The sequence below is a fragment of the Sander lucioperca genome, chromosome 16 (genome assembly GCF_008315115.2).
Source record: "Sander lucioperca isolate FBNREF2018 chromosome 16, SLUC_FBN_1.2, whole genome shotgun sequence".
NCBI lineage: Eukaryota > Metazoa > Chordata > Actinopteri > Perciformes > Percidae > Sander > Sander lucioperca.
In genome coordinates, this window is record NC_050188.1 from 10,677,193 (window position 1) to 10,685,108 (window position 7,916).

Consider the following 7,916-nt stretch of genomic DNA (forward strand, 5'->3'; position numbering starts at 1 on the left):
GAAAACATTTCTTTTTTTTATTTTTTATTTAGGCCTTTATTTGGATAGGACAGCTTAGACTTGAAAGGGGAGAGAGAAAGGGAATGACCTGCAGCAAAGGGCCGCAGGTCGGAGTCGAACCTGCGGCTGCTGTATCGAGAAGTAAACCTCTATATATGGGCGCCCGCTCTACCAGGTGAGCTAACCAGGGGCGCGAGCTGAAAACATTTCTAACTAAAGTAACAAACCTCTCATAGTCTTGAAACGTCCGTAGGTGTTTTCTCATAATCAAAAGAACTGAAAAACACAGTTTTAATCTCTGTAAATAAAAAGAAAGAAAAAAACTAACTTGCCAGTGCATTAGTGAGAGACTAGGGTTGTTTGATTGAATTCGCATCTGTCCTTGGATGTGTGTTTTGGACTCTAACTCATGCTAAGTACTGAGTACTGAGTACTAATGGTCAATTCAAGCCAATTACAGCAGTAATTGCAGAGCTCTTGGCATTTTGGCTTAGGAGAAGAGAAACCTGTTCTGATTGGCCTGGCCAGGTACTGAACAGAGAAAGACAGAAATAGATCCATTTGTTCGATGTCCATTGATGTTTGAGGGACTGGCTCTGTCTCAAAAGTCAGATTTGAACAGTTGCTACTGAAGAACAAAATAAGCAATTATTATATTCAAGCCTGCCTTATTTACACAAAAACTTGAATGAAGCAATTACAAACCACATTAATCTAAATAACAAGAGTGTAATGTCCAAAGGAACTAGTTGCCTTTGGTATACAATGCTCGTGAACTTTTGTTATCGGTAAGCTTATATCCTTCTGCAAACATTTCTCTCATGGTGCCATGTTTTTCACAGTGACTCATCTCACTGTCAAGGCTGTGATGGCTCCAGAAAGCAGCTTCTCTGTTTTCTGCCCACATACTAGAGGACCTGGCCAGACACACACTGCCTGAGAGACAAGCTGCCATTTCCACAAACTTCAGCACCCACAAAGAATAATCAGCATGGTAGTGCTGGGCGGTATACCGGTTTATACTGTATACCGGTGTTAATTTCCCGTATGATATGAATTTTTCATATACCATAATACCGGTGCATTGCCGCAGAGAGCGCTACGGCTGAAGTAATCTGTGAGTGAATTGAGAACGGGAGCCCTGTTAACTGCGTACCCTTCTCACTCATGGTAACTAGGATGTGTATTGCTGGACTGTAACTGAGGCACCTGTCACGTCAGCCCCTGAATGCAGCCGCGATGATATGGGCGAGGTGGGCGCTCCTTAGATGAATATTCCTCATCCGAATAAAATGAAGGGTCATTGATCTCTCTCCGATTCTTCTCACTCATGTCCAAATCCAACTTGCTCTAGCTTGTGATAAGGCAGCCGCCTTGTCAAAAGACGTGTAAACAATTCACGTTGCTAGGCTACCGGCCGTGTTGTGAATGCTGAGCGCAGCAATATACAGCTGTTTTTATAAGGGGGTAAAAATCACCCGTTGGCGGTTTTAGGTGATCATATTTTCCGTTTCTTTTTATACCAAACCCCCCATAACTCACTAGATCAGAGATCTTCAATAGGGGGTCCGTGACCCCTAGGGGGTCCTCAGAGTTAGTGCAGGGGGGGCCGCCAAATATGTCTGAAAATAAACATTACTATGAATTTAACATATTAATAGCAAAGATAAATTGGCCTATATGTGAAAAAAAAAACATTTAATTTACACATTGAAAAGATAAGCTTACTATAGGTAAGGTAGCCTTACAGTTAAAACATTATGTATAAATAATATATTAATATACATTCATTTTCATCCATCTGGCCCATGTTTAATATGCAACTTAATTGTATAAAATATATTTAGTAGGGGGTCCCTACTCTGTCTCTTTTTCAGCTAAGGGGTCCTTGGCCTAAAAAGCGTTTGAAGACCCCTGCACTAGATGATTAATAAACCCATTTTAGGAAAAGTCATGAACGGAGAGATGAAGGGGTTTTATAACAGAGTTACATGCATTTAAAAATGGCAGGCGGGTACATTTTACCCATTAGCCTTTCCTAGTGCTAATTATTAACGCTGGCAATATGCTATATCTTGCATTAATCCATCTCTCAATACTTTCCTACTTTGTTTGTAGCTTTTGGCCACAAGCTCATTTGTTCCCACTCGAGACGTACATTGTTTAGGTCACAAAGTTAGTCTTTGGTTTTTAGCGAAGACTATTTTCAACTGCAGATTTGGTGCTCTTTAGTGAGTATTTACTGCAGCAGAATGTGAATATGATGAGGGTTTGATTAAAATGACACTACAGTGCCCATTATCATTGTAATGTCTGCCAGTATCACGATGTGGCTCACTGATGTGAGTTTTAATAGTTTTTGGATAACAATGGAGCTCTATGGCACAGAGAAATAAACTATATCAAGCTTTGGCTACACAGGCAATACTGATGCTCAGTTGGTGCTATGTGATAGGATTTGTTGAGCAAGGAGACATTTGTCTTATTGTTAGCTTCCAGTTACTGGAGATTACATCATCATTGTAGCCTGTCAGCTAGCATAAACACTAGAGTTGGGTCAATTTTCGGTTTTACCAGTCCGATCCGGTATACAAGGCTGAACCGGTTTGATTTTATGCGAACCGTTTGCCCCAGCATTTGTCACTATGATACCTTCTGGCAAGCTAAAAAGTAGCCAAATTAGCAACCAACGGCGTCACAGCACGAAATCCAACTTGTTTTGCAAGCAGCGTCAGGCAGTAGCGTTACTAGTTTAACTACTTCTCAATAGCATTGCTGTTTTCGGAATCAAATAGCTTTTCATTAGGTTAGCTCCTACATTGATCAAGTAGTGCGGTAGGGTCCACCCAAGCTACATTTTCCCGAGCATTCTGAAGCTCAAGCTCACAGTGGAGCTTTCTGCTGCGGTCTGAAACTAAACTGCTGAGGATTACTGACGCCACCGCCAACTGGTAGCATAGCTCTTTACACTTTCCAAGTAGAACTGTTAATAAGTAATATCACAACATGATTAAAATAATGTTGTTTGTTTATAAACGGACAAACTTACGGAGCCCCCTACTGTCTGACAGCAATTTACTGGCGAGCATCGCTATGAAGGAGATCGCATTTCAGTAGAGGTGAGAGGGGGGAACGGCGCACATTGTGTTTGTTTACTAGAAAGTTCATTTGTTTTCCGTGGTGACAGAATGATATGCAGAGTTTGTCCACCGCCAATACGGAAACATTTTGGTTTTGAAGCTGACAAAATAGGTGAGCTGAAACAGACAAGGCAAAGAGGTTATCACAACCTCACTGCAGGAAAAAAAGTCAGGGTTTAGAGGTGCATTGCTCCCACCATGTGGTCCGGAGTCGCTACACTCTCATTATGGGCTCTCTCAGTCTCACTCGGGAGTGACTGAGAAAAGTGTGAAACCTAGTGGTAAATTTTGGAATACCGTTCCGGTCTGGAGTTTGGCTTGATATGAAACTGGTTTGAAAATGTTTACACCGGCCCATCCTAATAAAGAAATCTTGCCACTCTCCACTGTCCTCTTTCTTTTTCAATGCATTCTTGTCAAAAGAATTGCTGCTGATGTCAGGATGTTTTTTGTTTGATGTTTTGTGCTAGCTATCCACTGTAAACTCTGTAATGAATAAATACCATTGTGCCGTCTGTTTGTCAGATGCTGGAGCCAACGCGCCTGTAATGATCACACCATATTCAAAGGGACTTAAATCTCACGTCTTGCTCATTGCAACATTTAGTTGAACAGCAACTGCGCCTCTCAACTTTGTGTGTGGTCCTTTTGTATTTTTTTACACATCACTCAGTCTGGGAGGGCATGCTATTTGCATAAAAAGGGGAGGTATAATTTGAGAGCATTTAAAAAAAAAAAATTTAAACAGAGGGAGGGATAGCCTGCACGCTGATATGACAACAGAAATGCCAGATAGTGCCGCTGAAAGGCCAGTTTTATTTCACTGATAACTAGAGGTGTGACGAGATCTCGTCCCATGAGATCTCACAAGATTAAAATGTGACGAGACTGAAGTGCAGAGCAGCAGCCAGTAGACGGAGTCTAACCAAGGGGGTAAGCCTCTCCTCGGACCGCGAACCTCCTATGGCGCCATTTTAATGCTACAAAGCGATCACCCCCCGTTAGCATTCCATTGACTGCCATTCATTTTGGCGCCACTTTGACAGCGAATAACTTTACATCTGAAGCGTTTAAAGACTCTATTTGTCCATTGTTTATTTCTAAAGAAACACGACAATGTATAAAAGGCTCCATTACCCTGTACCTCACGTTATGGCTCCGTAGCAGACGTTTTTGTAAAAATAGGCTAACAATTGTGTCATAACCACGCGACTTACTGTCGCATAGTAGAGGAATTACCGTATAGTACAGGAGAAGCGCGCAGGCAGTTTCGTCTCACATTAGCTGTCTAAGTGTAATTACTAGAGTTGAGCTGGATACTCGGCTGAAACGAGTATCCGGTACGGATAAAGCACTTTTGCCGAGTACGAGTATTATACGAGTAATACGAGTCAATATCTGTGCTCGGATTGAATAAAAATCCTCATTGGGTAGCTGAGTGTGTCTGCGTTCTGTGATAGGCTAGTTGTCACAGCGCCCCTCCCCTACACACATACAGATTTATTGTGTCCCGCTCTGCTCACTCACACAGAACAGCTCTCTCTCTCTCTGTCTCTCCCTCAGTCACTCAGGTTCGCGGGTCTTTTCCGTTAACGTTTAGGGTATATCAATTGCATGCTTAAAATAACACTGGTTAAAGCCCCGCCCATTTCAAGACAACCCGACCCACTTCCAGGTTAAATCCCGCCCACTTCCAGGTTAGGCTCCGCCCAGTCCGAGTACAGATACAGATACAGATAATTCATATGGTTAACAGACACAGATACAGATACAGATAATGCTGTACTCGCTCATCCCTAGTAATTACTAATGTTAACTATCATTTTAGTTAGCAATAATTAGCCTGTGCCTATCTCCTTACATATACCTACGCTCTCCGTCTCTGCAAGATTGGGAATGATTGAGATTTCTCTTGGCACAGCTACCAGAAGACTTACAACTTTCAGACAGGTTGCTCACGTCACATTTACGTCGTCTCTCTCAGTTGGAGGCTGCGCAGTAACGCTCAGCGCTCACCGGAAAAGTGCTTCTAACGGCCTTCACTGGTCTCCGTCCAGAGCAACGGGATCTGTTGGTCCATTCTTATATACAGTCTATGAGTCTAACCTGGTTGGTCTTATAATACATCTGGTGTTGAAGATGAGTCTGGCTTGGACATCTAAATTAGTGTAGAAGATCCCCTGCCCGTTCTCCAAAGTTGACTCTGAGTGAACTTTTGCAGAGCGGTGGCGGAGTTGCAATTGTAAAAAAGCTGCCGGTAAAACCCAGCGTTAGAACGTTAGGGGGTACAGCCGGTCTCTCTCTCTCACTTCCTTTACGTTGAAACTTGGTTCTCCGAGTACATAACATTTTTCCAGTCATATTTCTTAATTGAAGTTTTCTTTAAAGTAGTGTTAAAAGCTCGTCTTGTTTAAGTGAACCCAATCTTGTGTCTCGTCTCACCCCTACTGATAACAAATCCCACTCTCTATAGGAGTTTATTTAACTCCTATAGTAGTGCTTGTCCTTATGAGAACCCCCCCCCCACCCCCCCTCTTTCTCCTCCCTAATGTCCTGTGTAGCCTTCAGTTAACCATCTGAGATGGGAACACATGGAAGAAGATGTGTTAATGAATGCATAGTTATATAATCCAGACCTGTGGTGGAGGGAAAGACAGAGAGAGCAAGCAGCAGCCGGATCAACATCTCTTCACAAAGCACAAGAAAAACAGGTGAAGAGATCATTTGTGCCACCAGTGCCCCCAAGTGGCCTGAGGTGGCATTTTTTCCCCTTCTTTCTTCACCTTTTCAAACATGACATGACAACTGCTGCTATGCCTTTTCTCTTTCTATAAAGAAAAACTCAAAGAGACATAGGAGCTGATGCATTGCAGGCAGATGTAGGGATGGTATTGCTTTTTCGATGACCACTGTTAAATGGGCGGCATGCTGACACAGTAAACCACAAAGCAAGGAACGACTATTACAAATCATTCCCCAGCCCTCCCTCTTTTCCTCCTCCTGCCAAAATGCCATACCTGGCCCCTGCCCTGGCCAGTCATCATACCTCTTATGAATCAAAGACACTGGAGCAGAAGTAGGGAGAGACAAGGAATTATGACCACTTGGCTCTGCCTCCCCATTTTTTCCTTTCTCTCTCCTGCAGTCTCTACATTTTCTCTCTCCTCTCCTGCATTTATCTGTCTAGCTGGGTTGTATGATAAATCCTTAGGCGAGGTTTAAAGGTCCCGCGTAGCAGAAACTGTCCAGATTACACTCTGTTCACATCAGTTAATATTCCTAGCGGGTCAACATGTACGAAGATACATGCATGCCCACCCCCTCCTCTGCCCTACCATCCGCCCACAAACACATTCCTCTTTCTCTGTTTCTCTTTCAGCTTAATTCAATTGAGTTGCTTTATTGACATAACTATTTATGTCTGGGAAAAAATGCCGCCTTTTTTATTGGACATTCTGAATCCTAATTTCCCAGGTTAACAATATTTTGATAAGATAATAAGATGAGAAGTTTAATACCACTCTTATATCTGTCCGCTAAATATAAAGCTGCAGGCAGCTAGCTAGCTTAGCATAAAGACTGACAAGATAGTGGAACATTTAACATGGCTCAGTTCAAAGGTAACAAAATATGCCTTACCAGCACCTCTAAAGCTCACTAATGAACACATATCTCATTTATTTAATCTGTACAATAGCTGTAGTGTAAAAACTACAACAACTGATATGAAAATGGGTCTGTAAGTTGAAATGTTTAACTTGAGTGAAAACATTAAAGAGTCACTCAGAGGTTGAACTGCCACACACACAGCTGATTGCTAGCTAGCTCACAGCTTTTGTCTGTATCTGCACAGTTAGCGACATTGGTGTTCAGGGCAAGTAAACACAGTGTACAAACTGCCCAGTGGTCAAATTAACATGAATAACATAAGGTGAAAAGTCCCCTCACACTCTGTCTGAACACGGAGTTGCACTACATTTTTTTATGGTTTAAAAAAAAACAGAAACATATAACATGTTAAGGATTGAGCTTAAGAGTGCTGTTGGCGTATTTTGTCACCTTCAGAAAGAGAAGAGAGAGAGAAAGAGTTTCCAGTCTTTAAGCTAAGCTAAGCTAGCTACCCTAAATATTTATCGTACAGACATGAGAGTTATATTGATCTTCTCATTTAACTCTCAGTAAGAGTACACATATTTTCCCAAAAATGTCAAACTATTCCTTTAGCTAGTTAAGCTAGTTAAAAAAAAACCACAAATCTTGATAATATTGTAACAGTTCTAAAGTTACTATCTCCCTGTCTCTCTGCCTCTGTGCATACAAGTAACCCATCAGCAACAGGGACTGGGACAAGTAGAGAAGCAGTGTGGCCCAGACTTTGGTCTGCTTCACTAGACCTGAACACAACCATTTCATCTGTTGAGCCAGCAGGCCAAGTCAAGTGGTCTTTATTAAAGTCACTTTGATGGATTCACCCCTGGCCTCCCCCGCTGTGATCTATCGCCTCTCAAGCCGTTGGAGGTTGTAATAAACTTGTTTAGCAATGGGGTCACTGCATGCAAGCAGAGCATGTGAGTGTGTTTTTCGTGTGGGTGCTTTTCTGCTTGCGTGGCTCAGGTCTATCGTCACGACCCGTAGGTCGTACATCCATAGCTGCTGGTACTGGATCCACTCGTGATGATATTCGTAGTTTCCTCAGAGAGCTCTAGCATGATTGCATCATATATTATACACACACATTTAAGCTACAGTATGGTCAGGCACAGTCACAGCGCTGTT

At 42.4% G+C, this 7,916-nt stretch overlaps 1 protein-coding gene across 1 annotated transcript in view; it reads left to right on the top strand.

Annotated features, from left to right (window-relative positions):
- col9a2 (procollagen, type IX, alpha 2) overlaps positions 1 to 7,916 on the top strand; it is a 148,380-nt gene that overhangs the window by 78,347 nt on the left and 62,117 nt on the right. The gene's annotated exons all lie outside the window — the stretch shown is intronic.